Source organism: Medicago sativa, chromosome 4 (assembly GCF_051527215.1).
Source record: "Medicago sativa cultivar Bolivia chromosome 4, Bolivia_mono, whole genome shotgun sequence".
In the NCBI taxonomy this organism is placed as follows: Eukaryota; Viridiplantae; Streptophyta; class Magnoliopsida; order Fabales; family Fabaceae; genus Medicago; species Medicago sativa.
Genome location: NC_140752.1, coordinates 70,221,677 through 70,240,220, shown reverse-complemented (window position 1 = coordinate 70,240,220; position 18,544 = coordinate 70,221,677).

Below are 18,544 nucleotides of genomic sequence, written 5' to 3'. Positions count from 1 at the left end.
AAGTTTGTAGACTTGTTGGTTGCTAGTAATCAATCTGAAAATAATGACTTTAAGGTCGATGATCAAGGTGTGTTGAGGTTTCGGGGTAGGATTTGTATTCCAGACAATGATGAGATAAAGAAGATGATTCTTGAAGAGAGTCATAGGAGTAGCTTAAGTATTCATCCGGGAGCTACAAAGATGTATCATGACTTGAAGAAGTTGTTTTGGTGGTCTGGATTGAAACGTGATGTAGCACAATTTGTGTACTCTTGTTTGATTTGTCAGAAGTCGAAGGTCGAACATCAGAAACCTGCTGGGTTGATGACACCGTTAGATGTACAAGAATGGAAATGGGATAGTATATCCATGGATTTTGTGACGAGTTTGCCGAATACTCCTAAAGGGAACGACGCTATTTGGGTGATTGTTGATAGATTGACGAAGTCGGCACACTTCCTTCCGATCAATATTAGTTTTCCTGTAGCTCAGTTGGTAGAAATTTATATTCGAGATATTGTGAAGTTGCATGGTGTTCCTTCAAGCATTGTGTCAGATAGAGATCCAAGATTTACTTCGAGATTTTGGAAGGGTTTGCAAGAGGCTTTAGGCTCTAAGTTGAGATTGAGTTCGGCTTATCATCCCCAAACAGATGGTCAGTCGAAAAGAACAATTCAGTCACTCGAAGATTTGTTGAGAGTATGTGCACTTGAGCAAGGTGTAGAATTTACCTTTGATGATTGATGAGCGCAAGGTGAAGACGTTGAGGGGCAAGGAGATACCGCTAGAGAGAGTTGTTTGGAGTGGAGTAACTGGTGAAAGCTTGACGTGGGAACTAGAGAGTAAGATGATGGAGTCTTATCCAGAGTTGTTTGCTTGGGGTAAATTTTCGAGGACGAAAATTCTATAAGTTGGGGAGAGTTGTAACGCCCGTCTTAATTATCTAATTAATTCAATGAAGTTTAGAATATATTTATTCTTATATGATTTATGAATTTAAGTGATTTACGAGGTTTACGTGAGTTTATTTGAGATATATGATTTATCTGAAAATTATGTGATATATGCGTTGTTATGATTTTTAGAGATGTGATGAGGTGTTGAGACTTATTTTATTATTTAATAAAATAAGATTTGAGAAATAAAATAAAAATATTAGAATTTGGGCTGTGATGTGAAAAGAGCATTTTTAGAGGTGTAAAGAGAAATTAGAAGTGAGGTTATAAATAGAAGGAGTTAGGTTGAGAAAAGTTTTTAGGCAGAACGTACGTTTTTGGAGAAAAGGGAGAAAAAGTCAGAAAGAGAGAAGAACAAGAGGAGGCTGTCGATTTTCATCTATAACCAGGTAAGGGTGAGACTAACTTTCAATATTATTAAGGGTATGATTCTGAGAATTGAATTTGACATGATTAGGTTGAGTTTTTGTGAGAATTGAGATTAGGGTTATATGACCGATTTGATGATTAAACCATGAAAAGATGTTAGATTGATGCAAAACTAGTGTACAGACCTCAGATATACATTAGGGTGTTAATTAGATGTTGTTTTGGTGTTAGAATCATGAAGAGATATGAAAAGTTGAAGTTTTTAGGTTTCTGCCCGAGCCTGAACTGCCATCGCTCGCAATTGCGAGCTGGAGCACTCGCAACTGCGAGCTAACACAGATCGCTCGCCACTGCGAGCAGAATCGCTCGCCACTGCGAGCAAGACCCTGAGCTCGCAACTGCGAGCAGAATCGCTCGCCATTGCGAGCAAGATCATTAAGCTCGCCACTGCAAGCCTAGTTACTCGCCATTGCGAGCTAGACTGTTAGTTGCCCAAATTGTTGTCCGATGCGATCCTTTCGCACGTGTAGTCATGCGTTAATCTTAGAATTACTAATGAGGGTTGTATAGGATGTTTCCAGATGTTACAGAAGTCTGTTTATATGACCGATATGATTAGTAATGTTGCATGAGTCTATTTATGATGTTTTATGATAATTTTGTTGATGTAATTCATTCCTTACATGATGTTAATGCATTCGAGCACTATTATATGCTGTGTCTTGCTGCTGTTGATTGTTATTGTCGGGAAGTCGCATGAGTCGGTCTAAGTTGCAAGAATTTAAGTTGTCCATGATTATGGAGTTGTATAAGATGTTCACGTTGTTGCATTTAGCGTTGTGTCATTGCATAGTTAGCGATGGGGGCTTAATACCTGACAGGTCCTTTATGACCTTAGCGATGGGGGCTTAATGCCTGACAGGTCCTTTATGACCTTAGCGATGGGGGCTTAATGCCTGACAGCTCCAAATATGACCTTAGCGAAGGGGGCTTAATGCCCTGGTGGTACCACATGCATAATGAAGTTGTCTAAGTTGTTGTTGAAGTTGTCTAAGTTGTTGTTGAAGTTGTAGTTGCATTGTAGAGTCGTCATAACTTATATTTAATGATGATTTAACGATGATGTCTGACGATGATGCCTTGATGATGATGTCTGATTATGATTTGATGGTGATATTTTGATGATGATGATGTCTGTTTATGATTGATGATGATAATAATATGATACTAAATGATTATTAATGCTGATGTTTATGATGTCTTAAGTTGTAAAATATATGATGATACTTGACTATGATTTAATGATGATTTTTGCTTATGAATTAGAGATGATAATTGTTTACGAACTAATGATGATATTTGATAATGATAATTAAATATGATTCGATATAATGCTAAATGATAAATGTTTTATATGTAAATGATGATTTATGTTGTTAAATGCATTTTGATGAATTATATGTTTAATTTATTGGCTGTGAAATCTCACTCCTTCTGCGTATATGTTACCTCGACCGTGGGTAATGTGCAGGTAATAAAGATTAGAAGTGTTCGTGAGTGGACTCCTCACTTTGTGTCTAGGTGCTCTGATATGTAACGGGATGGGGCTTGCTTTTATGAACTTTTTATGAATAAGTCTTGAATCAAATTATGAGATTTTCTGATAAGGCATGCGTGCCAAGACTTTGTTCATGTTGAACTATTTCCGCTACGTATTTCCATACTTTTATGATGTTGAACCTGGAAGGATATTTATTAATATCTATTTTATGACTTAAAAGTAGTATGTGACATTCCGTTTATGATTTAAATACTCTGATTTAATATGAAATTTTTACGTTGGGAAAACGGGGTGTTACAATTGGTATCAGAGCAGGTCGGTCCGTCCGGCCAAATAGATGAGTCGATGTGTCGTTTTACAGTTTTGTACCGTATTTGAGTTGTCTTGTTTGTTGTTTGTTGTTTAACCCTTTGTATGGACTGGTTGAAGTACAACCATGTCCATATTAATTGTTTTAGTAAGTCGGTGTATTTCTCTTCTGCCGAAGAAGAAGGTGGAGCAGTGTTTGGTCTACTAAGCAGCTGAAGCAATTAGGACGCGTTGGAATCTTGATGTTTTCCTTGATGACATCCTTATCTTTGGAGAATCAAGCAGTGATCGATAGGTTACAAGTAGTGTGCGATTTCCCTGAAGTTTTTCCTGATGAAATTTCAGATGTGCCACCGGAAAGAGAAGTTGAATTTTCTATTGATCTTGTTCCGGGAACGAAGCATGTGTCTATGGCACCTTACCGTATGTCAGCTTCTGAGTTGGCGGAGTTGAAGAAACAGTTGGAAGATTTTCTAGATAAGAAGTTCATAAGACCGAGTGTTTCACCTTGGGGAGCACCGGTATTGTTGGTTAAGAAGAAAGATGGCAGTATGAGGTTGTGTATTGACTATCGACAGTTGAACAAAGTAACTATAAAGAATAGGTATCCACTTCCTAGAATTGATGACTTGATGGATCAGTTAGTGGGTGCACGTGTGTTCAGCAAGATTGACTTGAGGTCAGGTTATCACCAGATTAAAGTGAAAGATGAAGATATGCAGAAGACGACTTTTTAGGACGCGATATGGACATTATGAATATAAGGTGATGCCTTTTGGTGTTAGTTGTAACGCCCACTTTTTTAATTATTTGATTTATTCTTTGTTACTTGATTTATTTGGTTTATTTATTGAGCCTAGAAATATATTTATATATATTTATATGAATTATGTGATGAGATGTGAATATTGATATGACTTATATGTTTATATGAACTATGTGATGTGATGTGTATATTTATATGATTTTATATGATTTATATGATGTGGTGTGATTTTATGTGATTATATATGTGATGTGAATTTAGAATATATTTATATGATTTATGTGTTCTGAATAATTATGTAATGTGAGTCTGGAAATATATTTATATTTATGTGATGTATTTATGTGAATATATGTTATTCGGTGTATAATATACTTGTTATTTTGTGTGAAAATATATATATGTTATTTGGTTTATTATTTATTAGACTATATTTAGTAGGTAATTATAATTATTAGAAAGAGTAAATAGAATAGTTGGAGGGTTATAAATATGAGAGACTAGGTTGGAATAGCTATTACGTAGAAACAGTTTTGTGAGAAGAGTAGCCACCAAAAAGAAGAGAGAAAGCAATTTCCGTTTTTCTGAAACCTACCTCAGTAAAACAATGATATCTCACTCGTTAACCGTTGGATCGTGACGATTTTTGGACACAGCATTCACAACACCAGGGTCTACCTTTTCACCGTTCGGATCGTCGAAACAAGGTCTGAGTTGAGAGAAAACTATCGCGCACTGAAGCAGTATTTTGGGGTGTTTTCATCACTTTGTTTTTCGCAAGCTTTGTTCATCTAAATTAAGGTAAGGGTGAGACTAGCTTTCAATATAATTAAGGGTATGGTTCTGAGAATTGAATTTAACATGATTAGGTTGAGTTTTGGTGAGAATTGAGATTAGGGTTAAATGACCGATTTGATGATTAAACCATGAAAAGATGTTAGATTGATGCAAAATTAGTTTACAGACCTTAGATATTGTCTAGGGTGTTAATTAGATGCCATATGGATGAAAGAATCATGAAGATAGGTGAAAAGTTGTGATTTTTAGGTTTCTGGCCGTACTGACATTCATCGCTCGCAACTGCGAGTAGAAACACTCGCAACGGCGAGCTGCACCCCATCGCTCGCAACTGCGAGCAACGTTACTCGCAACTGCGAGTAAGACCTTCGAGCTCGCCATTGCGAGCAAATTACTCGCCACTGCGAGTTAGGCTGTTAGTTGCCCAAAATTGTCCCGATGCGATCCTTTCGCACGTGTAGTCATGAGTTGATCTTATAAGTAAGAAAAATGGTTGTTTAGGATACTTTCAGAAGTTTCAGAGGTCTGTTTAGGTGACTGAGATTAGTGGTGATGATGTATAAGAATTATTTAAGATGCGTTATGATTATAAGTTGTTATGATTCATTCCCTTTAATGTTGATATGTTATTTAGACGCTATTATATGTTGTATCTTGCTGCTGTTTATTGCCGTTGACTGTTAACTGTCTTGAAGTTGCATGAGTCGGTCTAAGTTGTCATGATTTAAGAAGTTGTCCATTTTAATGGAATTGTATAAGATGTTCACGTTGTGGTCCAAGTTGCATTTAGAGTTGTGATGTTGCATAGTCAGCGATGGGGGCTTAATGCCCGACAGGTTCTTTATGACCTTAGCGATGGGGGCTTAATGCCTGACAGGTCCTTTATGACCTTAGCGATGGGGGCTTAATGCCCGACAGGTCCAAATATGACCTTAGCGAAGGGGGCTTAATGCCCTGGTGGTACCACATGCATGATGAAGTTGTCTAAGTTGTTGATGAAGTTGTCTGAGTTGTTGTTGAGGTTGTCGGAGTTGTTGTTGAAGTTGTCTGAGTTGTTGTTGAAGTTGTAGTTGCATTGTAGAGTCGTCATAACTTATATTTAATGATGATTTAACGATGATGTCTGACGATGATGCCTTTAATGATGATGTTTGATTATGTTTTGATGATGATGCTTTAATGATGATGTTTGATTATGTTTTGATGATGATGCTTTGATGATGACGTTTGATTATGATTTGATGATGATGCTTTGATGATAATATCTGTTTATGATTGATGATGATAATAATATGATACTAAATGATTATTAATGCTGATGTTTATGATGTCTTAAGTTGTTAAATATATGATGATACTTGATTATGACTTAATGATGATTTTTGCTTATGAATTAGAGATGATAATTGTTTACGAACTAATGATGATATTTGACAATGATAATTGAATATGATTTGATATAATGCTAAATGGTAAATGTTTTAAATGTAAATGATGATTTATGTTGTTAAATGCATTTTGACGAATTATATGTTTAATTTATTGACTGTGAAATCTCACCCCTTCTGCGTATATGTTGCCTCGACCGTGGGTAATGTGCAGGTAATAAAGATTAGAAGTGTTCGTGAGAGGACTCCTCACTTGTGTCTAGGTGCTCTGATATGTAACGGGATGGGGCTTGCTTTCATGAACTTTTTATGAATAAACATTAACTAAAACTTATGAGATTTCTGATAAGGCCTGTGTGCCAAGACTTTTATTATGTCGAATAATTTCCGCTGCATGATTATAGATTTTGACGTTGAATTTTGAAAGATAATTATTATTATCTATTTTGTGGTTTTAAGGAAGTATGTGACATTCCGTTTGTGATTTAAATACTCTGATTTATGATGAAATTTTCAAGTTGGGAAAACGGGGTGTTACAATTGGTATCAGAGCAGGTCGGTCCGTCCGGCCAAGTAGTAGAGTCGTGTCAAGCAACGTAGTGTTGTGTAATAATTTTACATTGTCTTTTGTTGTTCTGACTTGTTGTTTGATTGTATGTTGTTTAAAATTGTTGTTTGTTGTATAGACTAATCCAGAGTTGTTTGCAGGATGTCTAATTTTCGAGGACGAAAATTCTTTAAGTGGGGGAGAGTTGTAACGCCCACTTTTTTAATTATTTGATTTATTCTTTGTTACTTGATTTATTTGGTTTATTTATTGAGCCTAGAAATATATTTATATATATTTATATGAATTATGTGATGAGATGTGAATATTGATATGACTTATATGTTTATATGAACTATGTGATGTGATGTGTATATTTATATGATTTTATATGATTTATATGATGTGGTGTGATTTTATGTGATTATATATGTGATGTGAATTTAGAATATATTTATATGATTTATGTGTTCTGAATAATTATGTAATGTGAGTCTGGAAATATATTTATATTTATGTGATGTATTTATGTGAATATATGTTATTCGGTGTATAATATACTTGTTATTTTGTGTGAAAATATATATATGTTATTTGGTTTATTATTTATTAGACTATATTTAGTAGGTAATTATAATTATTAGAAAGAGTAAATAGAATGGTTGGAGGGTTATAAATATGAGAGACTAGGTTGGAATAGCTATTACGTAGAAACAGTTTTGTGAGAAGAGTAGCCACCAAAAAGAAGAGAGAAAGCAATTTCCGTTTTTCTGAAACCTACCTCAGTAAAACAATGATATCTCACTCGTTAACCGTTGGATCGTGACGATTTTTGGACACAGCATTCACAACACCAGGGTCTACCTTTTCACCGTTCGGATCGTCGAAACAAGGTCTGAGTTGAGAGAAAACTATCGCGCACTGAAGCAGTATTTTGGGGTGTTTTCATCACTTTGTTTTTCGCAAGCTTTGTTCATCTAAATTAAGGTAAGGGTGAGACTAGCTTTCAATATAATTAAGGGTATGGTTCTGAGAATTGAATTTAACATGATTAGGTTGAGTTTTGGTGAGAATTGAGATTAGGGTTAAATGACCGATTTGATGATTAAACCATGAAAAGATGTTAGATTGATGCAAAATTAGTTTACAGACCTTAGATATTGTCTAGGGTGTTAATTAGATGCCATATGGATGAAAGAATCATGAAGATAGGTGAAAAGTTGTGATTTTTAGGTTTCTGGCCGTACTGACATTCATCGCTCGCAACTGCGAGTAGAAACACTCGCAACGGCGAGCTGCACCCCATCGCTCGCAACTGCGAGCAACGTTACTCGCAACTGCGAGTAAGACCTTCGAGCTCGCCATTGCGAGCAAATTACTCGCCACTGCGAGTTAGGCTGTTAGTTGCCCAAAATTGTCCCGATGCGATCCTTTCGCACGTGTAGTCATGAGTTGATCTTATAAGTAAGAAAAATGGTTGTTTAGGATACTTTCAGAAGTTTCAGAGGTCTGTTTAGGTGACTGAGATTAGTGGTGATGATGTATAAGAATTATTTAAGATGCGTTATGATTATAAGTTGTTATGATTCATTCCCTTTAATGTTGATATGTTATTTAGACGCTATTATATGTTGTATCTTGCTGCTGTTTATTGCCGTTGACTGTTAACTGTCTTGAAGTTGCATGAGTCGGTCTAAGTTGTCATGATTTAAGAAGTTGTCCATTTTAATGGAATTGTATAAGATGTTCACGTTGTGGTCCAAGTTGCATTTAGAGTTGTGATGTTGCATAGTCAGCGATGGGGGCTTAATGCCCGACAGGTTCTTTATGACCTTAGCGATGGGGGCTTAATGCCTGACAGGTCCTTTATGACCTTAGCGATGGGGGCTTAATGCCCGACAGGTCCAAATATGACCTTAGCGAAGGGGGCTTAATGCCCTGGTGGTACCACATGCATGATGAAGTTGTCTAAGTTGTTGATGAAGTTGTCTGAGTTGTTGTTGAGGTTGTCGGAGTTGTTGTTGAAGTTGTCTGAGTTGTTGTTGAAGTTGTAGTTGCATTGTAGAGTCGTCATAACTTATATTTAATGATGATTTAACGATGATGTCTGACGATGATGCCTTTAATGATGATGTTTGATTATGTTTTGATGATGATGCTTTAATGATGATGTTTGATTATGTTTTGATGATGATGCTTTGATGATGACGTTTGATTATGATTTGATGATGATGCTTTGATGATAATATCTGTTTATGATTGATGATGATAATAATATGATACTAAATGATTATTAATGCTGATGTTTATGATGTCTTAAGTTGTTAAATATATGATGATACTTGATTATGACTTAATGATGATTTTTGCTTATGAATTAGAGATGATAATTGTTTACGAACTAATGATGATATTTGACAATGATAATTGAATATGATTTGATATAATGCTAAATGGTAAATGTTTTAAATGTAAATGATGATTTATGTTGTTAAATGCATTTTGACGAATTATATGTTTAATTTATTGACTGTGAAATCTCACCCCTTCTGCGTATATGTTGCCTCGACCGTGGGTAATGTGCAGGTAATAAAGATTAGAAGTGTTCGTGAGAGGACTCCTCACTTGTGTCTAGGTGCTCTGATATGTAACGGGATGGGGCTTGCTTTCATGAACTTTTTATGAATAAACATTAACTAAAACTTATGAGATTTCTGATAAGGCCTGTGTGCCAAGACTTTTATTATGTCGAATAATTTCCGCTGCATGATTATAGATTTTGACGTTGAATTTTGAAAGATAATTATTATTATCTATTTTGTGGTTTTAAGGAAGTATGTGACATTCCGTTTGTGATTTAAATACTCTGATTTATGATGAAATTTTCAAGTTGGGAAAACGGGGTGTTACAATTGGTATCAGAGCAGGTCGGTCCGTCCGGCCAAGTAGTAGAGTCGTGTCAAGCAACGTAGTGTTGTGTAATAATTTTACATTGTCTTTTGTTGTTCTGACTTGTTGTTTGATTGTATGTTGTTTAAAATTGTTGTTTGTTGTATAGACTAATCCAGAGTTGTTTGCAGGATGTCTAATTTTCGAGGACGAAAATTCTTTAAGTGGGGGAGAGTTGTAACGCCCACTTTTTTAATTATTTGATTTATTCTTTGTTACTTGATTTATTTGGTTTATTTATTGAGCCTAGAAATATATTTATATATATTTATATGAATTATGTGATGAGATGTGAATATTGATATGACTTATATGTTTATATGAACTATGTGATGTGATGTGTATATTTATATGATTTTATATGATTTATATGATGTGGTGTGATTTTATGTGATTATATATGTGATGTGAATTTAGAATATATTTATATGATTTATGTGTTCTGAATAATTATGTAATGTGAGTCTGGAAATATATTTATATTTATGTGATGTATTTATGTGAATATATGTTATTCGGTGTATAATATACTTGTTATTTTGTGTGAAAATATATATATGTTATTTGGTTTATTATTTATTAGACTATATTTAGTAGGTAATTATAATTATTAGAAAGAGTAAATAGAATGGTTGGAGGGTTATAAATATGAGAGACTAGGTTGGAATAGCTATTACGTAGAAACAGTTTTGTGAGAAGAGTAGCCACCAAAAAGAAGAGAGAAAGCAATTTCCGTTTTTCTGAAACCTACCTCAGTAAAACAATGATATCTCACTCGTTAACCGTTGGATCGTGACGATTTTTGGACACAGCATTCACAACACCAGGGTCTACCTTTTCACCGTTCGGATCGTCGAAACAAGGTCTGAGTTGAGAGAAAACTATCGCGCACTGAAGCAGTATTTTGGGGTGTTTTCATCACTTTGTTTTTCGCAAGCTTTGTTCATCTAAATTAAGGTAAGGGTGAGACTAGCTTTCAATATAATTAAGGGTATGGTTCTGAGAATTGAATTTAACATGATTAGGTTGAGTTTTGGTGAGAATTGAGATTAGGGTTAAATGACCGATTTGATGATTAAACCATGAAAAGATGTTAGATTGATGCAAAATTAGTTTACAGACCTTAGATATTGTCTAGGGTGTTAATTAGATGCCATATGGATGAAAGAATCATGAAGATAGGTGAAAAGTTGTGATTTTTAGGTTTCTGGCCGTACTGACATTCATCGCTCGCAACTGCGAGTAGAAACACTCGCAACGGCGAGCTGCACCCCATCGCTCGCAACTGCGAGCAACGTTACTCGCAACTGCGAGTAAGACCTTCGAGCTCGCCATTGCGAGCAAATTACTCGCCACTGCGAGTTAGGCTGTTAGTTGCCCAAAATTGTCCCGATGCGATCCTTTCGCACGTGTAGTCATGAGTTGATCTTATAAGTAAGAAAAATGGTTGTTTAGGATACTTTCAGAAGTTTCAGAGGTCTGTTTAGGTGACTGAGATTAGTGGTGATGATGTATAAGAATTATTTAAGATGCGTTATGATTATAAGTTGTTATGATTCATTCCCTTTAATGTTGATATGTTATTTAGACGCTATTATATGTTGTATCTTGCTGCTGTTTATTGCCGTTGACTGTTAACTGTCTTGAAGTTGCATGAGTCGGTCTAAGTTGTCATGATTTAAGAAGTTGTCCATTTTAATGGAATTGTATAAGATGTTCACGTTGTGGTCCAAGTTGCATTTAGAGTTGTGATGTTGCATAGTCAGCGATGGGGGCTTAATGCCCGACAGGTTCTTTATGACCTTAGCGATGGGGGCTTAATGCCTGACAGGTCCTTTATGACCTTAGCGATGGGGGCTTAATGCCCGACAGGTCCAAATATGACCTTAGCGAAGGGGGCTTAATGCCCTGGTGGTACCACATGCATGATGAAGTTGTCTAAGTTGTTGATGAAGTTGTCTGAGTTGTTGTTGAGGTTGTCGGAGTTGTTGTTGAAGTTGTCTGAGTTGTTGTTGAAGTTGTAGTTGCATTGTAGAGTCGTCATAACTTATATTTAATGATGATTTAACGATGATGTCTGACGATGATGCCTTTAATGATGATGTTTGATTATGTTTTGATGATGATGCTTTAATGATGATGTTTGATTATGTTTTGATGATGATGCTTTGATGATGACGTTTGATTATGATTTGATGATGATGCTTTGATGATAATATCTGTTTATGATTGATGATGATAATAATATGATACTAAATGATTATTAATGCTGATGTTTATGATGTCTTAAGTTGTTAAATATATGATGATACTTGATTATGACTTAATGATGATTTTTGCTTATGAATTAGAGATGATAATTGTTTACGAACTAATGATGATATTTGACAATGATAATTGAATATGATTTGATATAATGCTAAATGGTAAATGTTTTAAATGTAAATGATGATTTATGTTGTTAAATGCATTTTGACGAATTATATGTTTAATTTATTGACTGTGAAATCTCACCCCTTCTGCGTATATGTTGCCTCGACCGTGGGTAATGTGCAGGTAATAAAGATTAGAAGTGTTCGTGAGAGGACTCCTCACTTGTGTCTAGGTGCTCTGATATGTAACGGGATGGGGCTTGCTTTCATGAACTTTTTATGAATAAACATTAACTAAAACTTATGAGATTTCTGATAAGGCCTGTGTGCCAAGACTTTTATTATGTCGAATAATTTCCGCTGCATGATTATAGATTTTGACGTTGAATTTTGAAAGATAATTATTATTATCTATTTTGTGGTTTTAAGGAAGTATGTGACATTCCGTTTGTGATTTAAATACTCTGATTTATGATGAAATTTTCAAGTTGGGAAAACGGGGTGTTACAATTGGTATCAGAGCAGGTCGGTCCGTCCGGCCAAGTAGTAGAGTCGTGTCAAGCAACGTAGTGTTGTGTAATAATTTTACATTGTCTTTTGTTGTTCTGACTTGTTGTTTGATTGTATGTTGTTTAAAATTGTTGTTTGTTGTATAGACTAATCCAGAGTTGTTTGCAGGATGTCTAATTTTCGAGGACGAAAATTCTTTAAGTGGGGGAGAGTTGTAACGCCCACTTTTTTAATTATTTGATTTATTCTTTGTTACTTGATTTATTTGGTTTATTTATTGAGCCTAGAAATATATTTATATATATTTATATGAATTATGTGATGAGATGTGAATATTGATATGACTTATATGTTTATATGAACTATGTGATGTGATGTATATATTTATATGATTTTATATGATTTATATGATGTGGTGTGATTTTATGTGATTATATATGTGATGTGAATTTAGAATATATTTATATGATTTATGTGTTCTGAATAATTATGTAATGTGAGTCTGGAAATATATTTATATTTATGTGATGTATTTATGTGAATATATGTTATTCGGTGTATAATATACTTGTTATTTTGTGTGAAAATATATATATGTTATTTGGTTTATTATTTATTAGACTATATTTAGTAGGTAATTATAATTATTAGAAAGAGTAAATAGAATGGTTGGAGGGTTATAAATATGAGAGACTAGGTTGGAATAGCTATTACGTAGAAACAGTTTTGTGAGAAGAGTAGCCACCAAAAAGAAGAGAGAAAGCAATTTCCGTTTTTCTGAAACCTACCTCAGTAAAACAATGATATCTCACTCGTTAACCGTTGGATCGTGACGATTTTTGGACACAGCATTCACAACACCAGGGTCTACCTTTTCACCGTTCGGATCGTCGAAACAAGGTCTGAGTTGAGAGAAAACTATCGCGCACTGAAGCAGTATTTTGGGGTGTTTTCATCACTTTGTTTTTCGCAAGCTTTGTTCATCTAAATTAAGGTAAGGGTGAGACTAGCTTTCAATATAATTAAGGGTATGGTTCTGAGAATTGAATTTAACATGATTAGGTTGAGTTTTGGTGAGAATTGAGATTAGGGTTAAATGACCGATTTGATGATTAAACCATGAAAAGATGTTAGATTGATGCAAAATTAGTTTACAGACCTTAGATATTGTCTAGGGTGTTAATTAGATGCCATATGGATGAAAGAATCATGAAGATAGGTGAAAAGTTGTGATTTTTAGGTTTCTGGCCGTACTGACATTCATCGCTCGCAACTGCGAGTAGAAACACTCGCAACGGCGAGCTGCACCCCATCGCTCGCAACTGCGAGCAACGTTACTCGCAACTGCGAGTAAGACCTTCGAGCTCGCCATTGCGAGCAAATTACTCGCCACTGCGAGTTAGGCTGTTAGTTGCCCAAAATTGTCCCGATGCGATCCTTTCGCACGTGTAGTCATGAGTTGATCTTATAAGTAAGAAAAATGGTTGTTTAGGATACTTTCAGAAGTTTCAGAGGTCTGTTTAGGTGACTGAGATTAGTGGTGATGATGTATAAGAATTATTTAAGATGCGTTATGATTATAAGTTGTTATGATTCATTCCCTTTAATGTTGATATGTTATTTAGACGCTATTATATGTTGTATCTTGCTGCTGTTTATTGCCGTTGACTGTTAACTGTCTTGAAGTTGCATGAGTCGGTCTAAGTTGTCATGATTTAAGAAGTTGTCCATTTTAATGGAATTGTATAAGATGTTCACGTTGTGGTCCAAGTTGCATTTAGAGTTGTGATGTTGCATAGTCAGCGATGGGGGCTTAATGCCCGACAGGTTCTTTATGACCTTAGCGATGGGGGCTTAATGCCTGACAGGTCCTTTATGACCTTAGCGATGGGGGCTTAATGCCCGACAGGTCCAAATATGACCTTAGCGAAGGGGGCTTAATGCCCTGGTGGTACCACATGCATGATGAAGTTGTCTAAGTTGTTGATGAAGTTGTCTGAGTTGTTGTTGAGGTTGTCGGAGTTGTTGTTGAAGTTGTCTGAGTTGTTGTTGAAGTTGTAGTTGCATTGTAGAGTCGTCATAACTTATATTTAATGATGATTTAACGATGATGTCTGACGATGATGCCTTTAATGATGATGTTTGATTATGTTTTGATGATGATGCTTTAATGATGATGTTTGATTATGTTTTGATGATGATGCTTTGATGATGACGTTTGATTATGATTTGATGATGATGCTTTGATGATAATATCTGTTTATGATTGATGATGATAATAATATGATACTAAATGATTATTAATGCTGATGTTTATGATGTCTTAAGTTGTTAAATATATGATGATACTTGATTATGACTTAATGATGATTTTTGCTTATGAATTAGAGATGATAATTGTTTACGAACTAATGATGATATTTGACAATGATAATTGAATATGATTTGATATAATGCTAAATGGTAAATGTTTTAAATGTAAATGATGATTTATGTTGTTAAATGCATTTTGACGAATTATATGTTTAATTTATTGACTGTGAAATCTCACCCCTTCTGCGTATATGTTGCCTCGACCGTGGGTAATGTGCAGGTAATAAAGATTAGAAGTGTTCGTGAGAGGACTCCTCACTTGTGTCTAGGTGCTCTGATATGTAACGGGATGGGGCTTGCTTTCATGAACTTTTTATGAATAAACATTAACTAAAACTTATGAGATTTCTGATAAGGCCTGTGTGCCAAGACTTTTATTATGTCGAATAATTTCCGCTGCATGATTATAGATTTTGACGTTGAATTTTGAAAGATAATTATTATTATCTATTTTGTGGTTTTAAGGAAGTATGTGACATTCCGTTTGTGATTTAAATACTCTGATTTATGATGAAATTTTCAAGTTGGGAAAACGGGGTGTTACATTAGTAATGCACCTGGTGTTTTTATGGAGTATATGAATCGCATCTTTCATGCATTTTTGGATCGCTTTGTGGTTGTGTTCATCGATGATATCTTGATTTACTCTAAGACAGAAGAAGAACATGCGAGACATTTGAAGATTGTTTTGCAAGTGCTGAAAGAGAAGAAGTTGTATGCTAAATTGTCTAAGTGTGAATTCTGGTTGAATGAAGTAAGTTTTCTTGGCCATGTTATTTCTGGTAGTGGTATTGCGGTCGATCCGTTTAAAGTTGAAGCAGTATCACAATGGGAGACTCCTAAGTCAGTTACAGAGATTAGAAACTTTTTGGGTTTGGCAGGTTACTACCAAAGATTTATAGAAGGATTTTCTAAGTTAGCACTTCCGTTAACGCAGTTAACGTGTAAAGGTAAAACCTTTGTGTGGGATGTTCATTGTGAGAACAGTTTTAATGAATTGAAGAAGCGTTTGACGACGGCTCCAGTTTTGATTTTACCAAAACCTGATGAACCTTTTGTGGTGTATGGTGATGCGTCCAAATTGGGCTTAGGCGGTGTGCTTATGCAAGATGGTAAAGTGGTTGCTTATGCATCAAGATAGTTGAGAACTCATGAACGAAACTATCCTACCCAGACCTTGAATTAGCTGCAGTCGTATTTGTGCTTAAGATTTGGAGACATTACTTGTATGGTTCGAGATTTTAGGTGATTAGTGATCACAAGAGCTTGAAGTATTTGTTCGATCAGAAAGAATTGAATATGAGACAGCGAAGGTGGCTCGAATTGTTGAAAGATTATGACTTTAGCTTGAATTATCATCCGGGTAAAGCTAATGTTGTCGCAGATGCCTTAAGTAGGAAGACTTTACATATGTCCGCTATGATGGTTAAAGAGTTTGAATTGCTTGAACAATTTAGAGATTTGAGCTTGGTTTGTGAAATGTCGTCTCGGAGTGTTAAGCTAGGAATGCTAAAAATTGATAACGATTTCCTGAAGAGTATTAGGGATGCGCAGAAGGTTGATGTTAAGTTTGTAGACTTGTTGGTTGCTAGTAATCAATCTGAAAATAATGACTTTAAGGTCGATGATCAAGGTGTGTTGAGGTTTCGGGGTAGGATTTGTATTCCAGACAATGATGAGATAAAGAAGATGATTCTTGAAGAGAGTCATAGGAGTAGCTTAAGTATTCATCCGGGAGCTACAAAGATGTATCATGACTTGAAGAAGTTGTTTTGGTGGTCTGGATTGAAACGTGATGTAGCACAATTTGTGTACTCTTGTTTGATTTGTCAGAAGTCGAAGGTCGAACATCAGAAACCTGCTGGGTTGATGACACCGTTAGATGTACAAGAATGGAAATGGGATAGTATATCCATGGATTTTGTGACGAGTTTGCCGAATACTCCTAAAGGGAACAACGCTATTTGGGTGATTGTTGATAGATTGACGAAGTCGGCACACTTCCTTCCGATCAATATTAGTTTTCCTGTAGCTCAGTTGGTAGAAATTTATATTCGAGATATTGTGAAGTTGCACGGTGTTCCTTCAAGCATTGTGTCAGATAGAGATCCAATATTTACTTCGAGATTTTGGAAGGGTTTGCAAGAGGCTTTAGGCTCTAAGTTGAGATTGAGTTCGGCTTATCATTCCCAAACAGATGGTCAGTCGGAAAGAACGATTCAGTCACTCGAAGATTTGTTGAGAGTATGTGTACTTGAGCAAGGTGGAGACTTTACCTTTGAGGATTGATGATCGCAAGGTGAAGACGTTGAGGGGCAAGGAGATACCGCTAGAGAGAGTTGTTTGGAGTGGAGTAACTGGTGAAAGCTTGACGTGGGAACTAGAGAGTAAGATGATGGAGTCTTATCCAGAGTTGTTTGCTTGGGGTAAATTTTCGAGGACGAAAATTCTATAAGTTGGGGAGAGTTGTAACGCCCGTCTTAATTATCTAATTAATTCAATGAAGTTTAGAATATATTTATTCTTATATGATTTATGAATTTAAGTGATTTACGAGGTTTACGTGAGTTTATGTGAGATATATGATTTATCTGAAAATTATGTGATATATGCGTTGTTATGATTTTTAGAGATGTTATGAGGTGTTGAGACTTATTTTATTATTTAATAAAATAAGATTTGAGAAATAAAATAAAAATATTAGAATTTGGACTGTGATGTGAAAAGAGCATTTTTAGAGGTGTAAAGAGAAATTAGAAGTGGGGTTATAAATAGAAGGAGTTAGGTTGAGAAAAGTTTTTAGGCAGAACGTACGTTTTTGGAGAAAAGGGAGAAAAAGTCAGAAAGAGAGAAGAACAAGAGGAGGCTGTCGATTTTCATCTATAACCAGGTAAGGGTGAGACTAACTTTCAATATTATTAAGGGTATGATTCTGAGAATTGAATTTGACATGATTAGGTTGAGTTTTGGTGAGAATTGGGATTAGGGTTATATGACCGATTTGATGATTAAACCATGAAAAGATGTTAGATTGATGCAAAACTAGTGTACAGACCTCAGATATACATTAGGGTGTTAATTAGATGTTGTTTTGGTGTTAGAATCATGAAGAGATATGAAAAGTTGAAGTTTTTAGGTTTCTGCCCGAGCCTGAACTGCCATCGCTCGCAATTGCGAGCTGGAGCACTCGCAACTGCGAGCTAACCCAGACCGCTCGCCACTGCGAGCAGAAGTTGTCTAAGTTGTTGTTGAAGTTGTCTAAGTTGTTGTTGAAGTTGTAGTTGCATTGTAGAGTCGTCATAACTTATATTTAATGATGATTTAACGATGATGTCTGACGATGATGCCTTGATGATGATGTCTGATTATGATTTGATGGTGATATTTTAATGATGATGTCTGTTTATGATTGATGATGATAATAATATGATACTAAATGATTATTAATGCTGATGTTTATGATGTCTTAAGTTGTAAAATATATGATGATACTTGACTATGATTTAATGATGATTTTTGCTTATGAATTAGAGATGATAATTGTTTACGAACTAATGATGATATTTGATAATGATAATTAAATATGATTCGATATAATGCTAAATGATAAATGTTTTATATGTAAATGATGATTTATGTTGTTAAATGCATTTTGATGAATTATATG